We start from the raw sequence: 23,887 nt of genomic DNA on the forward strand, positions 1-23,887 counted from the left end.
GTCCTTTTACTCTTTCTTATAGAATCATAGAATAGTTTGGGTTGGAAGTGACCTTCAAAGGTCATCTAGGCCAACTCCACTGCAGTAAGCAGGGTCATCTTCAACTAGACCAAGTTGCTCAGAGTCCCATCTAACCTGATCTTAAAGTTTCCACGGATGGGGCACGTACCACTTCTCTGGGCAACCCGTTTCAGTGTTTCATCACCCTCATCATTAAAAATTTCTTCATTATACCTAGTTTAAATCTACCCTCTTTTAGTTTAAAACTATTACCTCTTGCCCTTTCACAACAGGCCCTGCTAAAATGTTTGTCTCCATCTTTCTTTTAAACCCCCTTTAAGTATTGAAAGGCTGCAATAAGGTCTCCCCAGAGTCTTCTCCAGGCTGAGCAATCCCAACTCTCTCAGCCTTTCTTCATAGAAGAGGTGTTCCAGTCCACTGGTCATTTTTGTGGCCCTCCTCTGGACCTGCTTCAACAAGTCCATGTCTTTCCTGTGCTGAGGGCTTCAGAGCTGGATGCAGTACTCCAGGGGAAATCTCACCAGAGCAGAGTAGTGGAGCAGAATCACTTCCCTTGACCTGCTGGGAAACAGGGAGTGATTTTTTGCCTTTGTTTAGAAAACTAAGAGGGGGGAAATCTTATCAGAATCTGTAGAATATATAAGGGAATTACTGAATGATCTTTAAAACTATGAAAATAACTCAAAGTCTCTGCTGATCTGAGCGGTGCTGTCAGCTCTCCCCAGGGACTGCCATCCTTGGGCTAATTGTGATGTATCTTATGTTGCTTGACATGCCATAGAACAGGAGAAGCTGCACAGCCACCAGAGGCTGAGAAGCAGAAGCCCCAGATAAGGAAAAGGCAGGATCCCATGGCTTTTTTAAGGATCCCAAAAAGAAAAGCCAGAAAAATTATTCTGAAAATACCTGAAGAGCTGTGAAGAATATTGGCCCAGCACCTCCAGCATTTCTGCTGCCATTCTGAGCTCTCTGCTCTACTGCATTGTACCCCATTGATAACATGGCTGCTGCTAGTCTCATTGCTTCAAATTTATTTGTAATGCAAAAAACGCTGCAGCAATGGAGACACTGCACTGAACCCCTTGTTGTCACAAAGTGAGGGGCAGCTCTCCAACTCAGTACAGTTTTACAAGCCATACTTAGTAAAGTCATACAATGGCTGAGTAGTGGAGTTGGTAGAGCCATACTACAGCTGTAGAGTCATGACACCAATTATGATCCAAGTAAAACCAAGAAGCAATCTCCAGGTGCAGCAGGAAAAGCAACACAGCAGGAAGCGAGTGGTCTGGGAATCTCAGTTCAGTATAACCACTGAATATCCCAGATATACACTGTCGTTCACATAAGTCAAATATGTGCCCCAAAAAGAGCCAGTGCATCCTCATTCTCCATGCAACCAGACTTGGCCCAGCGGCTCTCCCCAAAACCAGAGCCTTGAAAAGGCAAAGCAAAAGAGAAGCCAAAAGAGAAGCACCCTTCTCTCTGCAGATTTACAGCTGACAGGAAGCAGAGGGAAGCATTTTGCTCCCTTGGGAAGAAATGTCGGTCTGACGGTGATGTAGCCATGCAGAACCCCCAGCTCTGAGCCGAGGTAGGACTACATGGCTGCAAGGGGTGATTGACAGGAGAGAAAGGTTACAAGCTCTCCGCTTTTTTCTACCTAGAAAAATATGCCAGCACCATTTTCTATTTATGTGGGACTAGCAAAGGGAGGGCTGGTTTTGAGGGGAGAAGGGGACTCTCGGGAAATGGAAAACAGCAGGAGAGCTGGATTTTCTTTGCTATGCTATGCAAATAAGCAAAAGAACATGTCTCTGAAACTGAGCTACAAAATCTGATTCTCATTTCTCGAGAAGGTTCCTTTCCACTGACCTGACAATATATACATGCATTACAGTGGAGACAAATTACTCTCTGCAGATGAGAATATTGCCAGTTCATTTTTATAACTTACCCGCCTCCCCACCACCAACACATGATTGTTTGGCAATTGAATAATGCTTAGAAATGTGCAAATAAATGCAAATAAAAAATGTCAAAAATCCCAAAAGTGAGGTATCAGCATTTTTTTTCACATGCCGCAGCCAAGCTGGTGCCACCAGGTCCATTCTTACACAGCGGTGGTCAGTAGCGAATATTACATTGTGAGGAGATGAAATAACCCAAGCCTTGGATGAGATGTACCATGTGCGTTTACTATGCGAACTAACTACGTGCCTGTGAGAGCAGCCACATTTGGATTCAGCTACGCTGGAAGCCTGCCACAGCTTAGGGAAAATGCATGTGAAACAGCTAGAATCAAAAAAGAGCCTTTAATGTTCCTTGGCTTTTCAACACGTGTTTTTTGGCTTTGGAGCTGAGTAACTTTATCAACTCTGAAGAATATACATAATGGTTTTGACATGGAGGGAGCAAGGAGTGAGAAATTATCATAAGTGCAGCCAAACATTTGCTATTTCTGAGCAGTTAGCTGTGAACTCTTCCCTAAGCTGACGGGAACTGATTGGGGAGATGTTTTCTGCGTGACGCAGACCCTGTGTAGGTGTTTGCTGAGTACGTTAGGAGCAAAAGCCCCATTGGCTTTCCAGACACGGTGCTGGAGATTCCTGCACCACCACAGGAAAGCCCCAAGTTCACAAAGGGCACATCGTCACTGTTTCACACTGAGCTGTTGGATTTACAGGCCCTCACTCAGTACTAGTATATCAGTAATGTTTTACTGATGCTTCCAGGCATCCTTTAACATCGCTGTAATCCTCCTTATTCATTTCTCTTCCAGCAAATCTACCTTCTCCATATCAAAGCTTTCTCTTCTGCTGCATACCTGTGCACCAGCACCTGCTGCTGCCACAAAAACCATAGAGGCTGGGGCTGAAGCAGCTGCCAAGGCCATCAGCCCTTCCTCCTGACTCACGGGTGAGTGCCGAACAGATGACTCAAAACTTCTCTTTGATTTCCCTTCCTACTGGGGAAAACTGCTGGAGGCAGTTTTCCATCCAGCCTGGCCTTCAGCCAGTATCACGGCCGTGTCCCCAGGGGACCAATGCCTTGCCTGCCTGGGGGTGCTGGCAGCTTGTACCCTGGGCTCAGGCTGACAGCAGAGCCCGTTGCAGCAGCTCCTCAGAGGAGAGGTTGGCTCAGCAGCACAGCGGAGGTGGTGGGACATGCAGCTGGGAAGATGCATGGCTCGGTGGAGGACATGTGCCAAATGCTGTCTGTGACCACACCAGCTCAGAGCTAACGGGGCTTCACTCCTGTAGAGATTGTGTGATTTTTGGTCATTTTGGTAAATACCACAGAGATTTACCCTCAGAAGTGGCTGCCATATTTTTTAGCTGATATTAAAGAACTGAGGAGCTAAAATGAAAGAAATACAACTAAAATTTAACCTTAATTTTTTGAGTTGCATGTGGCACCTTTTCAATTTCCACTTGCTTTTTGTCTCCTGAGTTTACTCTGGCATTAGCAGCAGAAATGCCAGACATCATAAGACAAATTGTTCTCCTGGTAGTTCAAGCCCAGAGGGCAAGACAAAATGCTGGAAATATGGCAAGGAAGTGTGCACTATGTCATATTCACAAATTAAACATCTCCCATTCAAAAGACTACTTTCCCTCTACCATAGAAAAGTCCACGTTTTCCAGGGTCAGTTGTCCAGACTACAAGGTTTGACCTGGATCCTGCACATCAAGTCTATGGAAAAAAACACACAATTCTTTATATCCAGTTTCAAGGTACTCTGCATCACATAGAAATAATCTGGAAATTAGCAACAGTTTGGCATGGAGCTTTCAATTATTTTAAGGGAAAGATTGCTTAAGTTAAACACTTTAAAGGGCATGGAAATAATTTAGATGCTTTTAGGAAGCACAGATGCTTAGGGAGTTTACATAATACAGAGTTGTCTTAAAGGTTTCTACTTTTCACCCGTGTTAAGAAACCATAGCTCTTTCTCACAAAAGTTTGTAAGTACAATTAGCAAAAAGAAAATGATAAAGTAACAATATCCTTGGAGGAAAGTAGTATATAACAAAGTGGTGCATATATTCTGCAGTTTTCCATGTTCATAGACTAGGTTTCTATGAACTGGAGGGACGGTCCTTGGCTCAGATAAAATAGTTATTAGTAATAAATAGTTGTTACAGAGCTTCAAACCCCCCACTAAGCCTGGACTCCATTGCAGAAAGCTTACAGGGCCTTTCCTTTACCGTCCCTTGTAATTCAGGTTTGCATTTACGGAAATTAGGTTTTCTTTGTAAAGACGTGGCTGTTGTAGAGATGAACAGACTTTATAGGGAGTCTCCTTTCACCTGTCAAATTAAACAGCAGTTCTGTTTTTTGAAGTGCACTCTGTGAATGTCTTCATATACAGAAAAATAATTGCCTGTGTCTATAAAAAACTCTGATGTGACAGAAGAGCCAGACTATAGAAGGTGATACCAGTCCCAGGATTAGGAATAACTGACTGCAGTTAGATATTCAGCTTTTAGTTGAATAATACTCAAAACACCCTATAGTTGCAATTGTATTTAGCAAGCAGACAAAAGAAAGTTTTAGTCTTTCAAAATAATTTTAATGGAAATTAATTCAATTCTTCCAGAAATTAAAAGCAATAGAAATTTAATTTCTCCCCACTGAGCTCATGGATCGCACAAAGTTACGTGATTGTGGTTTTGTTAAATAATCATAGCAATGCAGTACATGATAGTATCTTTGAAACTACCTGGAATATATGATATTGCAAGTACTCGGTAAGTACAGCACAAAGGCCATATTCTCTGCTTCTCATCTGAAATAGGAAAGCTATTTAATGCTTTGTAAAACATGCTATACGAAGTTTGCTCTCTCTTGGAGACAGCTATTTTTTCTTCATTCTGTGCGGGTGGAATGTTTGAAAATTGCAAGAGACAGGCAATTTTGGCACTTCAGTCTGGAGTACCAAATGTTAGCAAATCATCCTGAATGGATCTGAAGTTTAAGGCTGCAATGTTATTCTGTGTGACAGTGGATGCATTTTCATTTTCACCTATTTACATATTCACCATCAGAAATGCATGACAATTACCGTGTAAAAGGGATATATTTAGGAAGAAAAGGCAGGTACCATTTTTTAAAGTCATTAGTAAAAAAGTATATATGCATTGCAAAGTGTATAATAAAGCTTTACCCAGAAATGTTTATAGCAGGAACAGGAGCTGGGCAGGTGCAGAGAGCCAAAAGAGAAGAACCAGAGGTTGTCAGATCTTCATGGGTGATGCTGAGCTCCTGCAGGTCAGTATGCAGTAGGAAACCACCTGCCATGTAGAAAGTGAAATAGCTCAGCTCTATTTCTCAACAAGTCCACACTGCATTTACTCAGGAGAGTAATAACCCAGTTCAGTGAGCACAAGACACCCCATCCAGGGGTCCCTTTCTGTCCCTTCTCCATCTCTGTGACGACCTGAGGCCCAGGAAGGAGTTTGACTTGCAGTGACAGTACAATTCATGCAACTGAGATGCTATTTTAGGCAGAGGGCTGTGTCTGTCATGATTTCATTCTCACTGGTATTTCTGCTTCCAGCTTCCCCACACAACCAGCTCTGCTGCTTTTGGGAACTTCCTGGTTGCGCATCTGAGCAAAATGTCCAAGTGTTGCCAAAGGAGAGCATGAGGAGAGCTGGTCTCCACAGCTTGGTGGCATAGGCATGAAACAGAAAGTGGATTGTGACTATAAAGTGATGGGACAGGATAAATGTTATTTAGCTAGGTGTATTAATGGGGGAATTTTTTTTAAATATAGGTTTCATTTTGCTACCGGTAAATTATAGTGATGATGGCAGGAACCACTTAACCACCCAAAAGTGCTGCATCTCCACAGTGACTCCGAGCTACAGCTCATACCTCAGGACCTCATTGAGTGCGCTATGAACACAGCCCCCATGCAGGGACCCCTCCTCTGGCTACCACCAAGAGCACGGCAGCTACTCCAGGGTGACAACAACAAAAAGGGTACTGTCCTGGTGAAAAGTGACCCTGCTTCAGCAAAGTCCCAAGTGTTCTCTGTGAAGACTACACTTAATATCCAGAGCATTAAACAAATTGCTGTGTGTGAGCTTTGGAAGAAAAGACATTTAAGTTTGAATGCAAAGGCCAGTCCTGGGTAAATCTGGGGTCTCTGCTCATACAGAGCCACATCTGGGATAATCAGAGCTGAAAGGGAAGATTTAACCTCTAGGGTTGATGGAAACCAAAATGATGAAAAGATTTTTTAGATGTGAAAAGACGGATCAAGAGTTTTACTAAATCCTGGGTTGGAGGGAACGTTGTAAATTGCTTTTGCTCTGAATCTGGGACATTTCAGGCTGAAGCAGGTGTGCCTCACATCTTGAATATTTCACGTGTTTTCATTTCATTCCCTCTATTTTCAATTCCCATTCCCTCAGATTTTATTTACTTGTTTCCTCCAACAACATGATAGCAAAAAACAGCCAAGCTGCAAATCTTCTCTCTAAATGCCTGATTTAAATAATGCATCCATTAATTTTTGCACCAATAGTGGTACAACATAAAATAGTATATTATTTTTCAGAATCTGATTCTGCAAACATTAGACCATTTGACTAAAATATTCCTAATGTATAAATAAAGTTACTCTTGTGCATTAGTGTTTTCAGGCTCAAAGCTTTAATGTGTTCTTTTAAAAGGCAAATATTTTCCAAAGTGCAAAATGTAAATGCAACTATATTTAAGTCCTCACTGAAATGAAGCATGAAAAAAACCAACGATGAAGGCTTTTCTTCCTGCTGCTGAAATAGAGGACTTCTACCAAGTTTAACGGAACATCCTTAATATATACCTAGAATTTTATGTGCATAGTAGGTTGTTACTCTGTAATTGGTTTGGCTGATTACAATGATTACGCTAAGTTGGCACAATAGTATAGCTACCTGGTGAAAGTACTTCTCTAGAGCCCACAGAAATCTTCTCACTGGAGCCCAGATTGTGTATATGAGGTCAGTAATTCTGATTTAAAAGCATTCTTTTAACATTGTTTACATTTAATTTAAAAATAAAACTCAGTATTTTCCCAGTGCTCCTTAAAATAAAACTAAAGCCCCTTTCCCGTGGGCTGAAATACTTTGTTTCATTTTTGCCAAATTTTAAGAGACTGTCTTATCTCCTGTATGGGCTAAATCCAAGCAAGGTTATTTCAAAACACATTAAAGCAGCGCTTTGCTCTCTACATGAGAAATAGGAAGTGTTTAACACCATTGAACTTGTCTGTGCTCTGGATAGGTCATTGCAGCGGTCTATCCTCTTTGCCAGAGCTGTGCTCTTCCATGGAGAGGTTTTGCTGCCTAGCTTTACGTATGCACTTGGGCAAGCGTCACTGGGAGGAAGAAGCCAGGGCTGAGTTCACGCCTCTGCCCTAGGCCATCTTCTTCTTTACACATAGATGCAAACACCTGTACACAGCTGAACATGGCCAGCGTGGGGCTGGACTGGCTTTGCAGGCTCAACCTCTCCCATTGCCCTTGCGAGCAGGGCAGCAGGTGGCTGAGGACAGAAGTTGAGTCTTTCTTGTGACTCCTTCTGCAGGGGTGAGGGATGGATAGGGCAGCTGTTGGCCTCAGAGATAAGGATTTAATCAGCAACTCTGCACTTCAGCAAGTTGAAGAACAAAATCCTGACGTTTCAGCTCTTTGCACAAAGAAGGAAGCAACGCTGCACAACAATGCTTCCCAACATGCATCCTTTACAACATCAAGTGCAGCTCATTAATGGCTGGCAAAACCTCCATGAAGGACCTGCCATCCTCCCGGTGGGACTCCGTCCATGCCTGGGGGCATTGCACCCCTTCAGAGGGGCTGAGTGGCAGCCTGGCCACCGTGCTCCCTGGCTGCATGCTGGCAATGGCTTTCTGTCAGCGAGGGGGAGAAATGCCCTCGCTCCATTGTGGGGAGTATTAAATGCTTTTAGCAAGAAATGACCACCCTTAATGATTTCCAAGAGAGGAAATGAACCTCCAATCAATTATGACACTTGATTAGGTTACTTAAATTGCTGAATCTCCAGCAAAATCAGCAGTACCAACTCTCCGACACCATGTGTGTGATTTGATGGCCCTTATAGTAATGCAGCTCCGCACACCTCCTGTTTTATGTACGTTCCCTTTGCTGTTACTCAACTTTCATCTCATTACTGGCAACGCGGATATCCATCTTGTCACTTCGCAACCTTATTCGAGCGTTGCTTTGGTGATTTTTATGCAGATTTTTTTTCCTTTAAATGCTAATGCAATCCCAGTGAAAACAAACACAGGCCTGTGACTGGATTGTAATATTGCCTTTGCTCAGTTTTATTTCAAATGAAACAGAAATGCAACTTCAAAGCCATCAAAGCAATGGGTGACTATCAAAGAGAGCATTGGCCTCTGATAACATGAAACACCACTTTAATAGGAAAGTGTTATAGGAATTTCTAGTGATCATTAATAGCATGTAATTCACTTATCTGCTAATTGTAAGAGTGCTGGTTGTAGTAGTTAAGTGAGATATTGAACACGGCATACTGTGTTACCACAGACCTGACCCCACTGAGAAAGCAACATCTGCTCTTCTACCCACCTCACCGCCTTTGCCCGCTGAAAGGTGACAGCTGAAGGGAGCTGGTTCCTCTCTGCTGTTTGGTGTCCCAGAGCTCTGTGCCCCTTCCTCTGGCCCGAGACTCCTCCACATAATTTGTCCTATTTCCAGGTATTTTTAAATCCTGCACACTAGAAGTGAAAAATCTGTGGATGACTACATCTACTAAATCCCCTGACTGAGGTGGAAGGACAGATGGCAGATTGGAGGATGCTGGGTGCACGGGAGGTGTAACAAAATACGGGCCCATCTGGGTTGAGTCCCAGGGAGCTTAGAGGCTGTACTGAGATAGAAGCTCTCCTGCAGTCTGTAAGCCTGTTAAAAGACAGCTCTGGCAACCTGAGCAAGACCATTTTGGCAGGTGAAAGCAAAAAATGAGGTATCTTTTATGAGAAGAAACAAATTTCAGATACATACTTGTTGGGTGATTGGAAACAGTGAGAACTACACTGCTAGAAATTCAGCAGACTTCACCAGATAAAAATGACCAGCAGGGCCTCAGACTGTCAATCCCTTAAAACAGCAGAAATATTCCTGAATAGGCAGTGTGGGATTTAAAAAAAAAATAATTCATTCATCATTGTTTCTTCAGCATAGCCCCAGAAGCTTCTGAAACTTTGCACAAGTGATGGAGTGAAAGACCCTGCCTGGCAAATCACTGGTGGGTCTGACTGTCAGCTCTACACCCAGGACACAGGACCTCCACTGGTGCTGAGGTGGTCCCAGGTTGAATTCAACATCTCTTACAGTCTTCAGCTCAGTACCTCTTGTGGCTTTTACCTCTTTTGCATTTCCACATCTCTCTTGCTGTGTCTACAGTTACATTTTTTTCTTTCCTCATATATTTTTCCAAATCCATTAATGCAATATTTTACTTACCCCATCCCCTCCCAAACTAACCATATATTTGTTTTCAAGATTTTCCAGCAGTAGGATGAAGAGGTTCAACTCCTTTTGTGAATGTTGGGCAGTTTCTCCAATCACTTGAAGTCTCAGTAAGAGCAATCAGTGATGACGATTAACTGCGCTCACTACAGAGCTGATGCTGAAGTGCCTCAGGCGATCACTGTTGCTTGTGGCTCATCGTAGCTACAGAAATCACCAGCTTGCAGCATGGAGACATCCTCCCATGAAGGCAAAAATGCTTCTCCATGGCCATTTTGCTGCTCAAGACCCGTGTCTGTCTGTCAGCAGTGCTAGTGGCACATTTCTGATGGGAATCTCTGGCTGTAGGGATGCTCCTCCCAGCTGTGTTCCCTCCCAGCTTCTTGTGCACCCTCAGCCTACTCGCTGGTGGGGTGAGGTGAGAAGCAGTAAAGGCCTTGACTCTGTGTGAGCATCGCTCAGCAATAACAAAAACACCCCTGTAGTATCATCACTGTTTTCAGCACAAATCCAAAACATAGCCACATACTAGCTACTATGAAGAAAATTAACTATATCCCAGTCAAAACCACCACACTCCTGATTTCAAAAACTTTGTGGAAATGGCAAAGATGAGACCAGCATGAGACTCTGCTGCCTTCTGGAACCGGCTTCAGCAAAACCAAGGAGGAAGCTCCCTGAGTGCTCTTGCTTGTATGACTTTCTAGGGGAAAAAACACCTCTATGTTCCAAATTTGTAGAGCTGAAGCTCACAGCATAGTTCCAGCAGGATGGACTCCAGCTACTGGACTCCAACCAGTGCCCCTTGGGAACATCAAATACTTGGGAATTAGTACACCTTGCTTATTATTTTGAAAGTTCGTAAAGAGTTTGGATTAAGATGTTGTGCTTAAATCCCTACCTCTGCAGTCTTCTGAATGAGGAGTGAAAGCAGACCCCTGCCCCATGTACGCAGAAGGACCCCAGAAGTGGTGCTGGGGGGGCAGCTTCACACACACCGTAAACAACCCTGTGGTGCTTCCTTGAGTCCATGGCTGCAGACCATTCTTACTCCATGTTTTCAGGCTTTGGGTTCTGATCCCTCACCAATGTGAAATTGATGCACGTTCTTTGACACTAATGAAGCTAAAGCAGGAAGAGATAAGCACCTGGGAGGCAGACTGCTTGATTTAGTGCCTTCCATCATGGAAGAGGTTAGAGATGGTACAATATGAACTCACGTTGTGTATCATGAATACACAGCAAGTTAACAACTGAAATGCTCATCTGCACTTATCCCCTTTAACACGTCCTTGTTTCCATACGTGCCCTTACTGCATCACAGCTACATCCTCTTGCTCAGCCATCACAAAGCATCAAGAAGCCCAATCTTGACTACCAGCACCCTGGTGGACAGACCACTGTCTGAGGAAGGAAAACATTTCAATGGTTCAATTCAGAACCTGCTGTAAAAAACATACAGCCTGAATTTGTCTAACTTGAGATCCAGTCTCCCAGTCCTACTATGGCTTTATTGTGAGCTTTAAAAAGCCATCTTCTTATGGGACAATTTTCTTCTCCATAAAGGAGCTTGAGAACTACAATCAGACCATCACTCAGCTGCCTCCTAGATCAACAAATCGACCAAGTTCCCTATGTCTTTCAAGTATGCTGTTCTTCAAGCTACACAGAGAGCTTTTCAATCCAGAACCAACCTGGATCTGGTCCATTTTAACCACTGAAGCTGAACCAGACTGTTCCTTGATTCATCCTAACCTCTTCACCCAGGAGACTCTTCTTTCCTTTCTTCTGGCCCCAGACACCCATTATTTGTGCAGTTTTACCAACGGCCATCACAACTCACTCCATCCTCTCTTGCAGCATATCCTGTGTGTTGTTTTGGTCTCCTGAGAGTCTCAGGGCAGGAGGGCCACATCTGACGCTGTGTTTGTAAAAGCATCATGCACGCCTGTTGTGACAGAAAGCTACTGCTAAAGTGTGTTATTTTTCAATAAACAATGTAACCTGCAAGCCCCAAATATCCGCGTAACATCAAAGTTATTTTTAAAGAGAACAGCAATTTCTAAATATGTCATTGGAACTGCAAAAAGGAGGCTATTTATAACTGTAGTATATATATTCTATTTGAGATGAGTCACACAGTTTCTGCAGCTCCATCAAGTTGCAATCAAATCTCTACCCATTGGTTTTATAATCACTCTCTTAACTGCTGTAACACCTGTAAGGCTATACCCCATGCCAGATCTTCTTTGTGGTACAACCAGCAAGCACCTACAAAGGGGGATAAGCAGCCTCTAATGAGGAAGCTGCAGCCAAGTAATGCCTAGAAATTACATACTGAGAAAGATGTACAGGACCAACGACATCTTACCCATGCTCACAGGTTATGAAACCATATTTTGCTCTCTTTTCTAATGGACATTGATCAGGAACAGAATTCAATGCACATTTTGATGAAATCCCTTAAATTTCTTTGCATCTAATGCCTCATCTGTGAAATGTCAAGTCAGAGGCTGGGAGAAAGCCACATTCCTAGGCTGAAGCCAAGGCTCCCAGTAGGCAACACGCAGTAGCACCCTTCTTGCTGCCACATATTTGCAGCCCGTTTCTCTTCTGGGGTACCAGGGATCAGCTGCAGTCAGTACATGGCTCTGAACAGACCCAAGAGCCACACATGGATGCAGCACTGGCTGCTCAGGAGATGGGCTCTGTGGCAGGAGAGCCAGAGAACCGAGCTCACACCTATGGGATCTACTGCACCCTCTGCACCCTCTGCATTTTTAATATGACCAGGAAAAATAAAATGCCCTAAAAAGCCATTGAAGCAATAGCATTGTGACAGCTCCATCTATGTTACTGGTTACATTAGAGTTCTTGCCATTTCTCCTGTATAATTTGGAGTGAATCCTTCTTTACAGTGATGTGCTCGCATACCCTCTCAGATGTTGCTCTCTGCTTAGGAGTGATTTTCATCCTTTCCCATTTTAACCTTCAGATAGAAAAGGCTGGGTTATTTTTTTAATCTAGCCTGGTGCTGCCAGGGTTTCCTGTTTGCCTTGACATCCTGCTGGGATTCTCCTCCACAGCGAACTGCTGGCCAAGAAGAAAACATGTTTGGGTCTTGGCTCTGCCAGTTAAAGCACCAGCTCATGCTCACCTGCAAGAGGTGTATGACAGATGGCTTGGGAAGGCAGGAGGGAAGCAAATGTCTTAAATACTTCAGGGTCAGATTGATCAAACTCTTCTGCTAGAGCTTTTGGCTCTTTGTCCATTTCTAATCTGAAACCGTTCTCTTTAATATAAGGAAGTGGTACTGAGCTGATCACAAACAGAATCCTTACAACTTTGTTTTCTGGATTTGCTGGTACCACCCAGTCACCCCAATGCTCTCCCCAAGGGAAAAGTAGTTGAATAGCATTGGCTCATTACCCAGGTCTTGAAAAACAAGGTCCCAACGTTACTGCCAGCTTGACAGTACCACTGTACAGCCCCATGACTGGGACAATCCATCCTTTTAACCTTTATGGATGTTGGAGGCTTGTGTCCTATTTGGACACTGCAAACCGATACCGCAAGAAAGGAAAGCACAGCCCACCACCCTCCCTGCCCAGCTGCCCTGTTACATCTCCCAGACTACAGCTCCCTGGGGAAGTGCGTGCTTTTAATTTGCTCCTGGCAGGAGGAACCCGAATCAGGGGGCTGGAGGATTGGCAGGGCTGGTTTTGCATTCTCGGTGAGTCATGGAGCAGTGCCTCCATCAGGTGCAATGTAAATCCAGACCAGTGCCTGTTCCTTTTCATTAAGAGCCTTGAGCTCACTGCAGAAGAGATGAAAAGGGCTGGTCATTATCCATTACATGTGGCCCATTCACTTGCTGATGGGCTGGTTTTCATCTCCCAGCCCTGCCTGTAGGTAAGCATCCTCCAATACCCTAATCTGCTTTTTTTATCCCCCACCATTTATTTTCCTGGGGGCCTTGTCAATGGTGGCTCCATTCCTTCCCCAGGCCTTGCAGCACTGCAGATTCAGAAGCATTAACAGGTTCCAGCTCATGCTAACGAATTCCAGAAAGGCCAAGCATTTTATACAGAGCCAACACAGGAAGGATTTGAGAAAAGCACGATGTAGTCAGAGAGCAGAGGAGATGCAGAGCACGGCCACATCCTGGAAACACGCAAAGGTGAATGGGAATGGGAGGCAGGGAGCATTTGGAAGCCCATTAAATGAGGGCTTATCATCAGATTTATGGAAATCGCTTTAAATGCCTTCATTTATTAAAAGTATTAAGCTGCATTACTGCTTGCCTTTGGTCTCCTAATTTGGTTGCTAATGTCTAAGACAACTGTTGAAATTAATTTGAAATTAATGTTCCTATATAATTACTTAATGAATCTCACATTCACTGCCCTTAGCTCTCAGCTGACAAAGGATCTCACCCACCACATGCAAGAGGTTGGAATACTGACTGTGATTTTAAAATGGTTGCTAAATTATAGTTTGCAAATATTTTACATTTATATCACACACTTCATCTTGAAGGATCTCAGTGTGTTTGAAATGTTACATAACATTCATTCTTTAGTAAAATTCCATCACAAAAACTTTCTGGGCATCAATCTTCTTACATCTCTGCATGCCTTGGAATTAAATCAAATTTAGCTGCATTATTATGCAAACACAAAATCATACCTGCATTAAAAAATTATTATTAGGGCTGTAAAGTCAGACACTTAAAACATAGGAAATGTTGGAACTCTGTGCAATGTAAATGTCTTTTTCCATGCATATGTATTCTTGTAGTCTTTAATTTTATGATCATATATTATCCTATACTTACCCCCTCTCCCAGGGGACTTATTAGTCCTTGTTAGTGTTCAAAAAAAACAGGATGAGAAAAAACAAGGCTCAAGAAAAAGCTAGCAGGGGAACATAGCGACTTGTGGAGTCCTCGCCTCATTTCTCACAAAAGGTTGTAACGCGTGTTCCTCCTTTTCTAGGTGGCTGACTTGATACCCTATAAATCCTGATCAGCAGAAATGCTGAATGTGCACAGCAGTAACTGAAGCTAAAGAAACATTTGAACATGCAGAGCATTTTACATACTACCAAATCCAGTGAAACAGGAGGTCCTGGGGTCTCACACCATGCACTTAAAATTAGCGTTCACTGCAAAGAGGGGAAAACACTTCTCTGTCTCCCAGGGACGGTGGAAAATGTATTGGAGCGTTTGCAAAGCAAGCTGTGACGCAGATCCAGACTTGCTTGTTCTATACAGCACGGTGTGGACACGGTGCAACGAGCAGGGAACAGGACAACCTGTGACCCAGGAGCAGAAAGGATCCAGAGAAGCTGTTGGTGCCGCTGTGCAAACTCGCAGAGGCAGGGACCCACAGGAAAACAGCATGGGCTTTTCTGGGACAAAAGAGCTGAACTGAAGGCTTTCCAGGAAGCCTGAATTCTGATGCTCACCATTTTGTGTGCTTATCTGTGACAGCAGTTCTTCTTACGTGTGTGTAGTTTCTTAAGGATCAATGTAATTGAGCCAAACTCATTAGCAACCGTGGAGTTTCTGAGCTTTCCCTCTACTTGGCTGCTTTGCCTTGGGACATCCTCAGCATTTAGGTCAGAGCAAGTCAGCCTGCCCCACACTGCAAAACATCACCTCAATCTTCACATAGCAGAGAGCTGTAGATGAATGCCACATATCCCAGCACGGATCATTCTACTAATGACAGTGTCCAGGAGTTTCACAGCTCAGCTGAAGGCGTGGCTGGTGAGGAAATCAGGTCCCCAAACACAGGGTGATACCTACCTCTTCATGGCCTGAATCTCCTTCCCACAACATGGAATGGAGACTACCCAGCAGCCCACAACCAGAGGATAACGCACTCCCCATCCCCACCACACACATACACACGTTGTTCTACTTTCTGAACTAGAAAACCCCAACCTCTCCTGTGCTCAGATCTTTGCCAAATCTCCCTCTCTTGCCAGGTTGCAGATCCTTTTTCCCAAATCCGTCCCCTCCCTCACACCCTCAAAGCATTCCCATCTCCCACACTTCGTGCATTGCTCAGCTAACAGGGATCACTGGAACACCTCCATGAAAGACCTCCAAAGAAAACCTGTCCTAGCACATCCAACCTAAAAAACTCAACTATCCAAGCACATGGGTCAATTACTTCCTTTTAAAGTTGTAAACAGGTAAATTAGGGTGAAATGCTCTGGTGACATTCAGGACAGCCAATAATAAAACAGCCAATCTGAAGTAGAAAAGTTTCCAAGTCATTTTAATATTTGAAAGCTTAAAATAAGAGGAAACGTATGACCAGGCAATAAACCCAAGGGCAAAAAAATGAAGAATAGAGTGGTAATTATACAGGCCATCAGCTTCCATGAAGTGCTTGACTTCACATTAAGCTACATTCTCATACCACTTTGCACGTCACTTCTTGTTTACCTCTTTGCAGCAAATTCTCTTATGCAGTCAGCATAAGATGACCATAGATGGTCCATACCATGAAACGGACCTTCAAAGCTGGGAGTTTCTGGTCACATGCAGCTAAAGGTTATTGCTGCACGAGTGCAGAGCCATCAAACTACCTCAGTCTAGGCTTTCCTTCCAATCCTGCTTTTGTGAAAAAAAGCAGGAAAAGATAGTAACACAAGACAACCATGGCTCAGCAAACACTAAGATTTCTTGAGGCAAAGATGGCTCAAGCAGCTTCCTCCTGCTGCAGTTGATGGGACAGGGCTGCTTTGGTCAGGTTTCCAGAATTCTGTAAAGCAAAGCAGCTGTCTCCATCCAAAGATTGCACCAGATATCTTCATAATTCTTATCTTCTTTTGGTCAGTCTTATTACTCAGCTTCCCAATACTGATGTGTTAACACCACCAGCAATCCCAGACCCATACTGAACGTTCTTTTTACTTAAACTGCCAACAGTAACTTGAGGATGCTTACACTGCGATGTGTCACTCAACATACAGACTTTTCATTTGTTACTTGTCAAAATATCAACTCTAGGGCTTCATATTCTACTGAATTGGGCTGCATGAGCCACACATTTCAATTTGAACAAGTCAGCACAGGGCAAGTCTACCTGAAAGAGCCTCCCTTTCTTTTCCCAAGCAGTACAGGACTGGACAAACTGAAGGCATCCACCACCAGCTGGAACATTCAGATGGCAATGGAAGGTCTCAGTCTTTACAAGGCTATCTTTACAAAGTGCTAAGGGTCACAGCAAATCTTGCTTCCACCATAAATATAGCACCACCTAAATAATTTGGGGAAAGGGAAGCTTTTCCTAGCATTTTGTATCAATAAATACAATTATAATGTAAGATACTCAGTTATGTAGTTAACAAGGTTAAAGCATTTAATACCATTACCGCAAGTTCATCAACTAACACCTTTATTCTGAAAGCTTACTTTAAAAAACAATTATGCCTCTGCTTCTCTACAGCGAATTGCTCAAAAAGCAAGCAGCCAATTCAAATTCTATCAGTACATAACTAGATTTACCCCTTCACTGATAAAAGAAATTATTTTGCAATCATGGCCTAGGCTTCCAGGATCACCGTATCTCCGTCATTGCATAGAACCAGCTTGAACAGCTCCTTTGGGGAGGATACGTGGAATTGGTAATAGGTTTTGTAATTTCCACCTTCTGTTTCCTAGTTCAGAAAGTAATCAAATCCAGTCACTACTGCTGTATCTATCTGGCAACTATTTGTGGGCCTTCATGAAATGAGTTGGAAGTTTGATTTCCGTTCTCAGCAGGCATGTTTGTGTGATACAGATGAACTGCTGCAACAGCAAAATTGGAAGCAATTTCAGCAGATTCCAAGGTGTAAATAAGCACCAGAACAGAACTTCTCTCACTGCCAGAGAGGTCTCTTCTTTAACAGGCTTGAGATATGACAGGACAAGATTGGAGTTTGGATTTCTGCTGTTGTAAAATGTACTTTAAAGTGCATCTTATCTTCCGAGGCTATCCAACTGGCACCCACATGAAATTACTAGCAAAAATAAAACAAGTCATTATGAAATAAAATCTTGAAGCAAAATAAAATTTATCACTCCCCAAAACTCCTTTCTACCTCTGCTGCATTTTAACTGGAATACATGAGTATTTTAGTTCTTTTTGACATCTCCACGTCCCCTGTGACAGTAACGTTCACTAGTTTTCATTCCGGTAATCCTTATTTGGTTCCCCAGGACAGGAGCTGGTACAACAGCATCAGCCACTGAAGGACCATCAGTAGCATTCAAGGCAAGTCCATGAGTTCTGTCACACAAGGCAGTGCAGGACCAAAATACAAGTTACCAGGTTTAGTAGAGGCTGAACATATGACTAGGCTAAGATTAAAAAAAACTTTATTTTTTTATACAAAACAATAATAAATCCAAGCAGATAATGAACTAAGTGTGTCTTCTCATTTTCAACCTTTTCTTCTTTTCTCAATATAATCTATCCACAGTTCAATGTTAAACTCCATATTCAGCAAAAAACTACGAGGTTTCCATCTTGTATCCATGTTTTTCTAATTCAGCTCTGTATAGAAAGAGAGAGGTATGTTAAAACACACAAATAAAATATTGTCAGACATTTGCATTTAAAAAAAAATATACAGCACAACATGCAATCATTTTAGAAATAATATGAACATGTCACACTTCTTTTTGGTTATAACCAATAACCTTAACCTCACTTACTCTATAGTTATTCAACTTCACTTTAACATCTTGGATCACTAGAAGTGACCTCTAAATGAAAAGTTAAAATACTTGTTTTAATCATAGTTGCTTTCCTCTGAACCACCATTGCTGGAGTACAACCATATGATGCAAAGCAGCACCTGCGAGCTTGCAATACCTCCAGACACATTAGAAAAAAAACCCAAAGTATTGTCTTATACCAGTCATTCTCAAGATTTCCTTAAACCAAATGAGCTCACCAATCTGAGTGATTTAAATGCATGTACTGTCAAAGCAATATTAATTTTTTGCTTTGTTTGTTTTAAATAAAACTACACTATTTTTAAATCTTGGTGCAATACACTTAGCAGTGAACAATTCTGAGGGAAAAGGACTGCTTTGTTGCCCATAGCTGTAACCAGCGCAGCAAGTCAGCAACCACGAATGTTACTGCTCGTACCTTGTCCTCATCTGCTTCTCACCTGCCTCCAAATACACCAGCCAGAACTACATCGTATTTTATCTCCTAGTCTTAGCATACATGTATCCAGATACAGTAGTCCAAATCTCAAAAAAATCTTAAGGTTTACATACTTAGCAGTGGAATTTTGAAAGTGGAGACTGAAGCATTTTTTTCTAAAGATGAAATAAAAACGTGCTGCAACCAAGCAACATAGTAAACTAGCATTTTAACACTTGTATACAGTCACCAATATTACAGGCTACAGTTAAGGCAGTTACTGAATATTTGTCAAGATCAACTATTTTTATCAAGAATTACTCTATCCTGTGAAAGACTGTTTCACTACGTATCAACTTCTTTTCCAATATTACAGTTTAACTGCCTTTCAACCATAAGAAACAACCATATCAAAGACCGTATCTTTGTACTTTCTACCTAAAGGATCATTTTCACCAGAGCACAATAACAGAGATCAACCCAGGAACTGTTTAATCAGGCTGCATTACAGACAATTTGCTCCTCATGCAACATACTTCAGGATTAATTACAAAATGTGGCTTTGTATTGACGCTTGAAACAACTGAAATTATAATTATGCATCAGTAAAGGATTAACTGAATCTACAAGTGACAGAAGATTAAACAACTGGATTAGAACTATCCAAATTGCTATCACTTTTTTTTAAAAAGCACGTTAGGAACAATTACTTTGCTATTGTTGCTCATAAACAGCATGCTCATCACACAAGAAGGGAACCTTAACATTCATGTAGCTAACTAATCTCTTGAAAATTTGTCCATTTGGACAAAGAACAGCAATACTGTTTGAAGATACAGAAAAAATTTATAATAATACATCATGATACCATACACCATAGAAGAGAGAATCTTGGATTCTTTGCCGTTGATCTTTGTAGTACAATTCAGCTTTTTCACACACATATAGAAAAGTCCTTAGATAGGTATTTATTTGTGTTAAATTAAAAAAAAGTGTCAACTGTATCTCAATTCGCAAAGATATTTGTACTGTTTAAGTGGTGTAACACAGCAAAAGCGTGAACATGTCAATGAGATTAGGCATATTTCTGGGCTCACGGTACAATTATTAAAAAATAAAATGCTGATTGATACCTCACTGTGCTGTAATCCCTTAAATCCAGTTCTGAAAGGCCTTAGATAGAAAAGCACAAAGCAGAGTTTTCATTTATTTCCGTTTCAGATCTCATTTTTTAAAGTGAGCAGATTTCAGACTTGCAGATATGAACTCAACAATACCATTTTAAACATTTTACCCATATTCTAGAAAAGTAAGATAAAAATTACCTTAACTGATTGGAGAAATCATCTTCTACATTGTCATCATCCCAATTGTCTTCCCAGACGTGCGCATCTTCATCTTCATCTAAACCAGTCCAATCTAAAGACAGTGAAAAAGGTCTAAATATTCTATGTTGCACTGCTTTGGTACCACGTCTCATTGGCAAATTAGCTCAGCCTCTGCCTAAGGCAGGCTTCAGCTGGTAACAAATTTATCTCTAACAGAAAAATCTGAATCGCGCTTAAGTGTTTATGAGATCAAAAAGCACAGAAAGATTAAAAAAAACCCAACAACACAACAACAAAAAAGCCCAAAACCAAAACAAGCCACAATTTCTTGAATGATAACAAAATCTAACTTGGTAAAAAAAAAAAAGTTACCCACTTCACACCATGGCCTGGGACATTTTGCATACAAATGGACAAGCTGTAGCACCATTGTAAAAAGAAAGCAATATTGGATACCTGATTCTTAAAAGCTTAACAATAAGTGTACATTTCACATTTGCATTTAAATACTTTTTTTGCTGATGAAAAAAATGTATATCAAATGCTTTTGCCAAAACAGATACATACAGATCCTTAGTTCATTCAGATCAGATGCTGACAGTCTATTGATAAAGGCCAAAAAATCTGTATCTGTGATGCAGAAGCAAAGGCCAATTGAAAGAGGCACCTGCAAACAGCAGTTGCTACCTGTAAGCAGCTACTTCTGGGCTCCCAGGAGAGCAGAAGCTGTTTCCTAACAGAGGCAAGACACTAAATGTCCGTTTGCTAACTTAATTTCGATTTTTCTTGTAATCTGGCACATCACCCTTGACAAATTACTGATCACCCACTGAAAGCTTCGTTATTAAGAAAAATATGATCAAACTAGTTTGTTTAGGAAAATAACAAAATTGAAAAAATCAGGAAGGCTCAGAATCCCTGTGTAAACACGTCAGTTTACTTCACTGGGGAGCAGTTTCTCAGTTTTCTTTTCTTGATAGACACCAAGTTTTTTCTAACATTACCAAAATAAGAAGTACCCGATTTTGACACTTGTGACCTTGGATTTCTGAAAGTTTGTTAGTATATTTAAAGAGATAACACTATTTTTGTCCTTACAATTCAGTAAGACATCTGCTGCCCATCCAGACTAAGGCCCGAAGTAACATTAAACGCTGATGGAGGAATGGGGAAAAAAAAAAAACTGCACTAGTAGGCTAAAAAATGAAAAACTAATTAACTGTGAACAACTAACTTCATAAGAATGATGGCTGGTCCTCGCATTTTCTCCTCCATTTTCTAACACTGACAGGCAACAACAGCAATATTTGAGATTCACCAGGACAAGAAAATCCATTCGTAACTGATCAAAGGCACACACATGTAGAAGACATTACAATTACACTTCCCTACTCAAATAAATTATATAATGGGAAAAGATGAAGGAGCATAAAAATCCTACCGGTCCTAAGAATGGGGGCGGGGGGGAGAAAGGAACTGGGAAAAAAGGTAAAGAAAAAAATGCATTCTTTTAATTTAGTTGTTCAACAACTTAGCAACATTTAGTTGCTCAAAGAGAAAGATTTTTATTTTAGAGCTATCTGCAATAAGCTTTGCGTACTTATATGCAATAGATTTCTCTTTGTCAAAATAAAAATCTTTACCACTCATCATCTGGTTTTCAAAGATACAAAAATCAAAGCTCAAAACAGTTTAAAATGAACACAAAGTCAAACTTTTCTATCTACTAATGTAGAAGTAGCTCTGACAGATCTACAAATTTGGAAAAAAAAAAAAAGACCTAGTAACTGGTATCCAGCATAACAAATAGCTTCAGTCATGAAAGGTCAATTGGGGAGACTGAGAAAATGCTCCACATCACCCTGGATGAAGAAAAACGAAAAAGGCCCATGTCATCTTCCGAGAGGGAAAGAAGGGGGAGAGAGACAGGGAAAGCCTAAATTATGTTCTCATCGCTGTAGCTACAAAATTGTACAGTATCTGTATGTTGACACCGTACCCCAGAATTGCATACTAAAATTATTCTTCACAGCTACATTACATGCCTGTGACTAAAAGTAAAAAATTATATAGCATTATTCAGGATTGAAAGTATTAAGAACATTTGAGAACTTGCTACTATTATGTATTACTAATATACGCCAAAATTACAAAATCAATTATTACATAAATTTGTCAAAGCTGGACTTGTTAAAAAAATTAATATATTGATCACTGATTGACATATTTTGCACGTGGGAAAGGAGAGCAAAAAAACAAACAGCATTCAGAGTAGAGGATAAAAATAACCCTAAAATCCTATCACTTTACACATTACATTTTACATTCTGAGAAGCGCTGTAAAAAAAGTCTGTAAGTGACCAAATCATATACACTTGAATCTATCATGCTATACTTCAAATAAAGTATCCTATAAAAATAGGACACATCTGCTTTAATACATAACCTTGATTTGATAAATTGTTTGAAGAAAAATTCTAAATTGGAATAAAAGAAATTCCCAAAAAGCCAGTGCTTCTACCCCTTAACATAAGTTTGCATTATCTAATTACCCTTGGATAAAAACTGGGTAATAGAACACAGTTTTTATACTGCATAGAGTGGTGCTTTAGTTTGAAGAACAACAATTTGGTACAGGTTTGAGTATGTGTTTATCACGGTTCCTTCTTAAGCACTGAAGATAACATTCATAGTGGTCTGAACATTCTTTATAACGTATCTCACTTGATAATTTAAATGGGTCTCTTTAGAGGTTCTTTTTTTCCCAAGATAGATCAGCAAGAAGCCTGAGTGTGGTCACTCCTTAATAAATCTCTGTTCTACCCAGAAAGTTTGCACAGGACTTAGTTGTAGCAGTACAGCTAGATTCAAGTAGAATTAATTTCACTTTCTGTAACAGCAATTCAGTGCTTTGACCAATCAAAGGATCAGAAGCACGCATCAAAGACTTCATCCATCCCTACTGCCAATACTTAATCTACCTTAAATAAGATACATAATTTTTTCCTGTTAAAGAAACAGATATGAAAAACAAAGACTAGACTTCTCAGTTTAGTTCAGCTACCATCTCAACTACACCAATAACTTACATCAGTAAGTGCAAAAATGTTATTTTTACTGGTACTGAAGGATTCAGAACACCTAAGGCTTGTAAAGCCACAAAAAAAAAAATCACATATAATGAAGACATTACAGAAAAAACACCCTGACACTTCATCCATTACGTTTTACACCATTTCTCATTATCCACAGCTTGAGACAATTCCAAGAATTAAAGAGATGGGGTATGTTCCTTTTCTCTAATAGGTATCTTTCCAAGATTTCATCTGTAAAAGGACACTGAGCAGTTCTATTGAAGTCCAGATTTAATTTCATCAACTTATTTTGTACACAGCACGTTATTTCCTTTTCACGTTTTTTTTTCCCCTCTTACATTCAGTTTCCAGCCCTGAGCCCTCCTCTCCCCGGCAGTCCTCATCCCGTGAGCCAGGATGCAGCACGCTTCTCCCGCACTTGTTTCTAGCCCTCCCGCACCGTGACACTGCACTTCCAGCGCCATGTGCCCCGCACTACGACGCCAGCACAGCCGGGCGCAGCCAGCACGTCCTTACTTAACCCCGGCTCTGACGGGGATTTATCCCCCACACCTCCGAACGGGGCGGGGGCGCAGGAACCCGCGGGACACTGGAGAGCTGCTTCCGTACCGCGGAGACACATCACACCGCCGCGGAGAACCTAAAGGCCGCTCTGCGGGCAGCGGCCCGCTAACAATCCGCGCCCCGACCCCATTGCCGCTCCTGGTCCCCGAAGGCTGCGCGCTCATTCCGCGCCTCAGCCGACCGGCCCGGCCCAGGCCGCGGCCTACAGG

General features: G+C 41.6%; 1 long non-coding RNA gene across 1 annotated transcript; it reads right to left on the minus strand.

The window, feature by feature from the left end:
- Window positions 1-17,893: 17,893 nt before the first annotated feature.
- On the minus strand, window positions 17,894-20,112 carry LOC104543192. Its single transcript, XR_728157.1, has 2 exons — window positions 20,017-20,112; window positions 17,894-18,088 (listed from the first exon to the last, which is right to left on the minus strand). It is a non-coding gene; the product is annotated as an uncharacterized LOC104543192 (long non-coding RNA).
- Between the last annotated feature and the right edge of the window lie 3,775 nt (window positions 20,113-23,887).

Source organism: Mesitornis unicolor, unplaced genomic scaffold (genome assembly GCF_000695765.1).
Source record: "Mesitornis unicolor isolate BGI_N332 unplaced genomic scaffold, ASM69576v1 scaffold8187, whole genome shotgun sequence".
NCBI classification, from domain to species: Eukaryota; Metazoa; Chordata; class Aves; order Mesitornithiformes; family Mesitornithidae; genus Mesitornis; species Mesitornis unicolor.